We start from the raw sequence: 9667 nt of genomic DNA, 5'->3' as shown, positions 1-9667 counted from the left end.
GGGCGCGGCTGGATACGTTTGTTTGGGTTAGTTTTGGATATCTTTGCCTTTTCCTCTGTACAATGCGATTCTGTGGATTTCTGCGCCCTACCCTCCAGTAGTATGTTCTGCTTGTCTATGTGTAGGCCAGAAATATTGGTGGCGGCACATTAAGTAGAGTCTTCTTGCGTCTGGTAGTGATATGATTGGTTGGATTAGGATAGGGTACTATGACTTTTGTGGTACATACCGCTTCTCGGGGAACTTCTCCGCTCTACTGTGCCTTATCGCGCTCTGCTTTGCCTTGGAACGGCCAGAAATAGTGGTCGCAACATGTTAGGATGAGCTAGGTTACGTTTGGCTAGTTTATGTTAGCATGGGTAAGGTTTGGATGGCTTTGACTTTTCTGCGATACACAGCGATCATATGGTCTCCTGCTCTGTACTGTGCGCTACAGCACCCACCTTTTTTCTGGGTACGACACGAATATAGGTCGCGGCAAGTTAGGTTGAGATACGATACGTTCGGTTATGCTAGGTTCCGTTAGGTTTGGTTGGGATAGCTTTGCCTTTTGTCCTATAAACCGCAATTCTGACAATTCCAGCGTCCTACGTTGCTCTCCTATACTCTACTTGGCACTCGTGAAGCCAGTAATAGTGGACTCGGCACGTTAGTTTGAGTTAGGCTACTTTCAGTTGCGTTATGTTAGTCTGGGTTAGGTATGGATAGGTTAGGCTGACGTGGCATACAGTGTTGGGCGGTGGATTTCTGCGTTCCACTATGCTCGAGCATATTCTGCTGGGTCTGGTGAGATAAGTAATAATGGTCTCGACACGTTGGGTTGAGGCATGTACGTTTGGTTAGGTTATGTTAGCACGGCTTAGGTTTGAGTAGCTTTGACTTTTCGGCTGTACACGGCGATTGTATGGATTTCTGCCCTGCACTCCCCTCTAATATGCTCTCCTGGGCTCTGGGGTGGCCAGCAATAGTGGTGGCGGCACGTTAAGTAGAGTTTTGTTTCGTTTGGCAATGCTGCATTTGGTTTTGTTAGGACAAGGTAGCCAATACCTTCTCGTTAAGTAGAGTTTTGTTACGTTTGGCAATGCTGCATTTGGTTTTGTTAGGACAAGGTAGCCAATACCTTTGCCCTACACACGGCTGTTCGGTGGATATCTCCGCTCTGCTGTGCTGTCATAGGCACTGCTTTGCTCTCTGGAGACCAGAAACTGTGGCTGCGGCACGTTGGGTTGTGTCAGGATACGTTGGGCTACGCTACGCTAGCATGGGTTAGGTTTGGGTAGCTACCACTTTTCTGCTATACACTGCCATTCTATTGACTTCGGCCCCCATTCTCCTCTAATATGTGCTGCTTGTCGATGGGGAGGCCGGCAATAGTGGACCAGGCACGTTATGTAGAGTCATGTTACTTTCGGTTATGCTGGGTAAGGCTATGTTTGGTCAGGGTAGCTTTAACTTTTTTCCTGTACAATGCTATTCGGTGGACTTCTCCGCTCTACTGCGCTCCTGTATGTCCTGCTTGGCTTTTGGAGGGCAACGAAAGCGGCGTCTGCACGTTAGGTTGTGTCAGTCTATGTTTGGTTACGTCCTGTTGGTTTTCGTAAGGCATGGGTATCTTTGACTTTACTGATGTACACAGCGGTTAAATAGATTTCTGCGTTCTACTTTCCGCTAGTGCATTCCGCTTGTCTCTGTGTAGGTGAACAATAGTGGTCCCGGCACGTTACGTTGATTTAGGATACGCTTGGCTATGTTACGATTGGTTAGGGTACGAGAGGATAGCTTTGACCTTAGTGGCATTGTCTGCCATTAGGTGGATTTCTACTCCCTACAGTGCTTTAATATTTCCAGCTGGGCTCTGGGAAGGCCAGCAGTAGTAGCCTCAGCTCGTCATTTTGGGTCACGTTACGTTCGGTTGTGTTGGGTTAAGCTAAGTTTGGTTGGGACATCTCTATCTTTTATGCTGCTGACTGCTGCTCGGTGGATTCCTGCGTTCCACTGTGCTCTAGTGTATCCTGCTTGGCTGCCGGGAGCGTAACAATTGCGGCCTCGGCACGTTAGGTTGGGTTACGCTATGTTCGGCTATGTTCTGTTGGTATGAGTTAAGTCTGGGTAGCATTGACTTTTCTGATATACACTGCGATTCTATGGAATCTTGCGTTCTAGTCTCCACTAATGTGTTCTGCTTGACTCTGGGGAGGTCACCAATAGTCGTCGCGGTACGGTAGGTTGAGTCAGATTACGTGAATCTATGTCACGGTTGGTTAGGTTAGGACACGTATCTCTGAATTTCGTGCCATAGTCAGCTATTAGGTGGATTTCTGCGCCCTACAGTGCTCAAACGCTTTCAGAATTGCTCTGCGAGGGCCAGCAATAGTGGTCTGTGCACCTTACGATGGGTCAGGTTACGTTCGGGTAGGTTGGGTCAGGCGAAGTTTGGTCAGGGTAGCTTTCACTTTTGCGCTGTATACGGATGTTTGGTGAATTTCTGCCATATACTGTGCTGTAGTATTCCCTGCTTGGCTATGTGGCGTGCATCAATATCTCTCTCGGCACGTTAGTTTGAGTTGGGCTATGTATATCTATGTTCTGTTGGTTTGGGTTTGGTTGCGGTAGCATTGTTCTTTCCGATATGCACTTAGATTCTATGGATATCTGCATTCTACTCTCCACTAATGATTTCTCTGTGGCACTCTGGCGGCCAGCAGTAGTGGTCGCGGTATGCTAGGTTGAGTTATGTTACGTTTGGTTGTGCCACGATTTGTTAGGTTAGGAGCGGTGTCCTTGATCTAAGTGCTATAGTCTGGTATTAGGTGTATTCCTGCGCCGTACAGTGCTTTAATGCTTTCAGCTTGGCTACGAGAAGGCCAGCAATAGTGGCCTCTGCACGTTATGTTGAGACATGCTTTGTTCGGTTAGGTTGGATCTGGCAAGGTTTGGTAAGGGCAGCTTTCACTTTTATGCTTTACACTGCTATTCGGTTGAATTTCTGCGCTCTGCATTGCACCAGTATGTCCTGCTCAACTCTGGGGTGGGCAGCAATAGCGGTCTCGGCACGGTAGGTACAGTTACGCTTTGTTTGGCTATGCTCCGTTGGTTTGGGTTACGTTTGGGCAGCTCAGAGTTCTCTGATATACTCTGCGAATCTATAGACTTCTGCGTTCTGCTCCCCACTAGTGTGTCCTGCTTGGTTCTGGGGAGACCAACAATAGTTGTCGCGTCACGTTAGGTTGAGTTAGATTGCGTTTGACAATGTTACGATCGGTTAGGTTAGGAGAGGTTTCTTTGACATTAGTGCTATAGTCTGCCATGAAGTGGATCTCTGCACCCTACTGCGTTCTAGTATTTTCAGCTTGGCTCTTGCATGGCCATCGAGAGTGGTCTCAGCAAATTAGGATTAGTCAGGCAACATTCGGTATTGTTGGGTTAGGATAAATTTAGTTAGGATTGCTTTACCTTTTGTTCTGTACACTGGTACTCGGTGGACTTCTGCTATCTACAGTGCTCTAGCATGCCTTTCTTTGCCCGGAGGGGGGGGAGTCTGCTATAGCGGTCTCGGCACGTTAGGTATCGTTATGCCATGTTTGTTTATGTTCCGTTGGCTGGGTTAGGCTCGGTTATCTTCGACTTTTCAGATATTCACTGCGGCTCTATGGATTTCTGCGCCCTACTCTCCACTAATGTGTTCTGCTTGACTCTGGGAAGGCCACCAATAATGATCTCTGCACGTTACGTTCTGTCATGTTTCTTTCGGTTAGGCTGTTTTATGCCAAGTTTGGTTAGTACAGCTGTAACTTTTGAGTTGTACACAGCTATTCGGTAGATTCCCGCTCTCAACTGTGCTCTAATATGACATGCTTGGCTCTGCGGAGGACAGAAATAGTGGGCGCAGCACGTTAGGTAAGGGTAGTATAAGTTCGGTTATGCTACGAACCTCTCTGTTACGAGAAGGTAGCTTTGACCTTAGTGCTTTAGACTGCTACTAGCTGGATTTCTGCGCCATACGGTAAACTAAAATTTCAGCTCGGCTCTGGCAAGTGGAGCAATAGTGGCCTCGGTACGTTGCGATGAGCCAGGCTACGTTCGGTTTGGTTGGGTTAGGCTAAGTTTTGTAAGAGTAGCTTTCACATTTGTGCACTACACTGCTGTTATGTGAATCTTTGCGCTCTACTGTGATCTAGTATGTCCTTCTTGGTTCTGCGGTGGGCAGAAATAGCGGTCTCGGCATGTTAGGTTGAGTTAGGCTATGTTTGGCTATGTTCTGCTTGTTTGGGTTCGGTTTGGGTAGCTTTGACTTTTCTGATACACATTGCGATTATATGGATTTCTGCGTTCTACTCTTCGCTATCGAGTTCTGTTTGACTCTGGGGATGCCAGCAATAGTGGTCGCGGCACGATAGGTAGAGTTACGTTACGTTTGGGTATGTTACGTTTGGTTAGGTTAGGAGAGAGTAACTTTGGCTTTAGTGCTATAGTATGCTATTAGGTGGATTTCTGCACCCTACAGTGGTTTAATATTTTCTTCTTGGCTCTGGGAAGGCCAGCAATAGTGGACGCGGCATAATGGTTTTAGTTACGCTACGCTTGGTTATGTTACGTTTGGCTATGTTAGGAGAAGGTAGCTTCGACTTTAGTACTATAGACTGCTGTTATGTGGATTTCTGCGCACAACTGTGCTCTAATATCTTCAGCTGGCTCTCGGAAGGCCAGCAATAGTGGTCTCGGCGGGTTATGTTGTGTCACATTATTTTCGGTTGGTCCGGCTTGGGCAATGTTTGGTTACGATAGCTTTAACTTTTGCGCTGTGCACCGCTATTCGGTGGTTATCTACGCTATACTGTGCTCTAGTATGTCCTGATTCGCTCTATGGAGGGCAGCAAAGTCGGTTTCGACACTTTAGTTTGAGTTAGCCTATTTCTCTTTGTGCTCCGTTGGTCTGGATTTGGTTTGGGTATCTTTGACTTTTCTGATATACGCTGCGATTCTATGTATTTCTGCGTACTGCTCTCCACTAGTGTGTTCTGCCTGGCTCTGGAGAGGCCACAAATAGTGGTCGTGGCACTTACGTTGCGATATGTTATGTCTGGTTATGCCACGGTTGGTTAAATTAGGAGAGGAGATCTTTGACTTTATCTCCATATTCTGCTATTAGGTGGACTTCAGCGCCCTACAGAACTCCAATTCTTTGAGATTGGCTTTGGGAAGGCCAGCAATATTGGCCTCGGCACGTTATGTTCAGTCCGGTTACGTTCAGTTGTGTTGGGTTATGCTAATCTATGCCAGGATAGCTCTATCTTCTGTGCTGTACACTACTATTCGGTGGATTTCTTCGCTCTACTGTGCTCTGTTGTGTCCTGCTAGGCTATGGGGAGGGCAGCAATAGCGGTATCGGTACGTTAAGTTGAGATAGGCTATATTTCGTTATGTTCTGTTTGTTATGGTTTGGCTTGGGTTGCTTTGACTTTTCTGATATTGCCTACGATTCTGTGGACTTCTGCGTTCTATTCTCCACTAGTGTGTTCTGCTTGAATGTGGGGAGGCCGGCAACGGTGATCGCGGCACGCTAGCTTGAGTTATGTTACTTTTGGTTATGTTACGATTGGTTAAGCTAGGCCAGGACAGCCTTGACTTTAGTGCTACAGTCTGCTATTAGTTCGATTTCTTCTCCCTACAGAGCTCTAATATTTTCAGCTTGGCTATAGAAAGGCTTGCAATATTGGTCTGGGTAGGTTATGCTGATTCGTCTTGCGTTCGGTCATGTTGGGTTAGGCAAAGTTTGGTTAGGACAGCTTTACCTTTTGCGCTGTTCACTGCTATTCGGTTTACTTCTGCGCTCCACAGTGCTCCAGTATATCCTTCCTGGCTCTCCGGAGTGCAGCAATAGCGATCTCGCCTCATTAGGTTAAGTTATGCTATGTCTATGCTCTGATGGATTGGGTTATGATTGGCTATCTTTGACTTTTTGGATATACACTGCGATTCATGGATTTATGCGCTCTGGTCTTCACTAATGTGTTCTGCTTGGCTCTGCGGAGGCTAGCTGTAGTGGTCGCGGAACGTTAGGTTGCGTTAGCTTATGTTTGCTTATGTTACGATTGGTTTGGTTAGGAGGGAATGGACTTTATTTCCATATTCCATATTCAGCTATTCGGTGGATTTCTGCACCCTACATAGCTCTATTGCTCTCACTTTGGCCCTGGCAAGGCCAGCAACGGTAGTCGCGGCACGTGGCCATGTGTCATGCCACTTTCCGTTAGGTTGGGTTTGTTTACGTTTGGTAAGTGTAGCTTCAACTTTTGCGCTGTACACCGCTATTCGTAGGATTTCTACGCTCTACTGTGCTATAGTATGTCCTACTAGACTCCGTGGTGGACAGTAATAATAGTCGCGGCCTGCTAGGTTCAGTTAGGATACGTTTGGTTATGTTACGATGCTTTAGGTTAGAAGCGGAAGGCTTTGACTTTAGAGCTACAGTCCGCTGTTAGGTGGATTCCTAGGGCGCGCAGTGACTTAATATTTTCAGCTTGGCCCTGGGAAAGCCAGCAACAGTGGTCTCGGCACGTAACCATGAGTCAGGCTACTTTCGGTTAGGTTGGGTTAGGTTACGTTTTGTAAGCGTAGCTTTACCCTTTGTGCTGTACACTGCTATTATGTGGACTTCTGCGTCCTATAGCGCTCTAACCTTTTCAGCTTGTCTCTGGGAAGGCCAGCAGTAGTGGTCGCGGCACGTTTGGTTTTGTCTTGTTACCTTCGGTTAGGCTGTGTTCTATAAATTTGGTAAGGCTGTCTTTAACTTTTGCGTTGTACACTGCTATTCGGTGGATTTCTGCGCTCTAGTGTGCTCTAGTGTGTCCTGCTGCGCTCTAGGGATGACAGCAATATCTGCTTTGGCACGTTAGTTTGAGTTATGGTATGCTTGGCTATTTTCTGTTGGTTTGGATTGGGATTTTGTAGCTCTGACCTTTCTGGTATACACTGCTATTCAGTGGATTTCTGCGCTGTACTGCTATTTAATATTCCCTGCCTTGATTTGGGAGTGCCAGAAATGGTGGCTGCGGGGCGTTAGTTTGTGTTAGGATACGTTCATTTTGGTTACGTATGTTTGTGTTAGGTAAGGATAGCATCGACTTTCGTGCCACACACTGCCCTTCTGTTGGCACCTGCTCTCTACTCACCCTAAGATGCCCTGCTTGTCGCTGGGCCGGCCGGCGATGGTGTTCTCGTCGTGTTAGGTGGAGAGAGGTTACGTTTGGTTAGGTTAGTTTGGGTTGTGCTGTGCTATGATAGCATTGACTTATATGCTCAACACCGATATTCTATGGACCTCTATGCTCTACTGCGCTCTATCATATACTGATTTCTCTGGGGAAGCCAGCGATAGTGGTCGCGGTAGCCTAGGCTTTCTCATTCTACGTTCGGTTAGGTTTGGTTTGGCCTGGTTAGGCTAGGAAAACTTTGACTTTTGTGCTATACAATGCTATGTGGCGGCTCCCTGCGCTCTACTGTGCTCCACTCTACCGTGCTCGGATCTGGTGAGGCCAGTAATAGTAGTCTTACCACGACAGGCTGTGTTAGGCTATGTTTGGTTATCTTATGTTAGTATGTGTTTGGTATGGATTGCTTCGACTTTCGTGGCATAAACTGTTGTTCTGTGTACTTCTACGCTCTGCTGTGCTCTAGTATGTTCTGCTTGGCTCTGGGGATGCCAGCAAGAGTGGTCTCTGCAAGTCAGTTTGAGATAGTTAAAGTTTGGTTACGTTACATTTGTTTAGGCTAGTATAGGATAGCTTCGACATGTGTGCCGTACACTGCTATAGAGTGAACTGCTGCGATCTGCTGTGATCTAATATGTTCTGCTTGGCCCTGGAGAGGCCAGCAATGCTGGTCCCGCCACGTAAAGCTTAGTTAGGTTACGTTCGGTTAGGTTTCGTTTGTTTTGGTTAGTTCTGCATAGTTCCGACTTCTTTGGCAAGGACAACCATTAGGTTGATTTCTGAGCTCTACTCTGCGCTACTATACTCTGCTCGACCCTTGGGAGGTCAACAATAGCGGTAGCTGCACGTTCAGTTGAGTAAGGCTACGATTGGTTATGTTACGAATGGTTTGATTAGGAGATCGTGTCTTCGACTTCTGTGCTATACACTGCAATTGGGCGGATTACTGCACTCTACTGTGCTCTAATATCTCCAGCTTGGCCCTGGAAAAGACAGCAAAAGTGGTCTCGGCACATTAAGTTGAGATTTGCTACGTTCGATCAGGTTGGATAATGTCAGGTTTGGTTAGGGTATCTTTGACTTTTGCGCTTTACGCTGCAATGCGGCGGATTTCTGCTTTCTACTGCCTTCTGAAATATTCTGATTAGCCCTGCCGAGGTCAGCAAAAGTGTTCTAGGCTCGTGAGGTTGGGTTAGGTTACGTTCGGTTTTGTTACATTGGTTAGGTTAGGTTAGGACAGCTTTGACTTTTGTGCTATAAACTGCTTTTCAGCAGATTTCTGGGCTCTAATGTCATCTAATATCCTATGCCTGGCTCTGAGGGGGGCATCAAATGTGGTCTCGGCACGTTAGGTTTATTTATGCGACGTTTGGCTAGTTTAGGTTTGGTCAGGATAGGTTAGGACATACTTGACTGTTTTGATTTACGCTGCTATCTGGACGCTCTCAGCGCGCTACTGTGCACTTGTATATTCGGCTTGGCTCTGGGGATAGCAGCAATGCTGGTCTCGGCGCGTTCGGTTAAGTTAGAGTACGTCTGACTATATTAAGTCTGGATAGGTTGGGACAGGATAGCTATGACATTTGAGCTAAGCAATGCTATTAGGTGGATTCCTGCACACTACTGTGATCTAATATGCTCTGCTTTGCTCTGGGGAGGACAAAAAATGTGGCCAAGGCGCGTTGTGTACTGTTACCTTACGTTTGGTTTGGTTAGGTTTGTTTGGGTTAGGATTAGATACCTTTGACCTAAGTGCTGTACACAGAAATGCGGTGGATTTCTGCACTCCTCTGTGCTCTGATATGTTCAGCTTGCCTCTGGTTTGGCCAGTATTTGTGGCATCGGCACGTTTCGTTGAGTCAAGTTACGTATGGTCAGGTTAGGTTATGTCAGGTTAGGTTACGGTATCTATGACTTTTGTGCTTTAGACAGCAATGCGGCGGATTTCAGCCCTCCACTGCGCTCTAGGCCAGGTAGGGTAAGGTTATCTTTGACATTTGTGCTATTCGCTCCTATTTTGTGCCTTTCTACGCTCTACATAGCTCTAGTATACCCTGCTCTACTCTGGGGAGGCCGGTATTAGTGACCTCGGCACATTAGGTTAAGGTACGGTATTTATGTTATGTTAGCTTCGGTTAGGATTGGATAGTTTCGACTTTTCTGCTGTACACCGCGACTCCACTGACAGCTACAATCTACTCTCATCTAATACGCTCCACTAGACACTGACGAAGCCAGCCATACTGGTCTCGGCACGTCAGGTCCGGTAGGCTTAGTTGGGTTAGGCTACATTTGTTTGGGATATGTCCGCATAGCTTTCACTTACGTGGTGTACAATGCTCTTCGGTGGGTTTCTGCTCGTTACTGTGCTCTGGTGTGCTACTCTTGGCAAAGTGGAGGCCCGCAATAGTGGACTCGTCACGTTAGGCTGGATTATGTTGCGTTCGTTTATGCTA

This window comes from Eufriesea mexicana, unplaced genomic scaffold (assembly GCF_001483705.2).
Source record: "Eufriesea mexicana isolate 0111107269 unplaced genomic scaffold, ASM148370v2 scaffold1767, whole genome shotgun sequence".
Lineage (NCBI taxonomy): Eukaryota > Metazoa > Arthropoda > Insecta > Hymenoptera > Apidae > Eufriesea > Eufriesea mexicana.
This window is presented reverse-complemented; position numbering follows the sequence as displayed.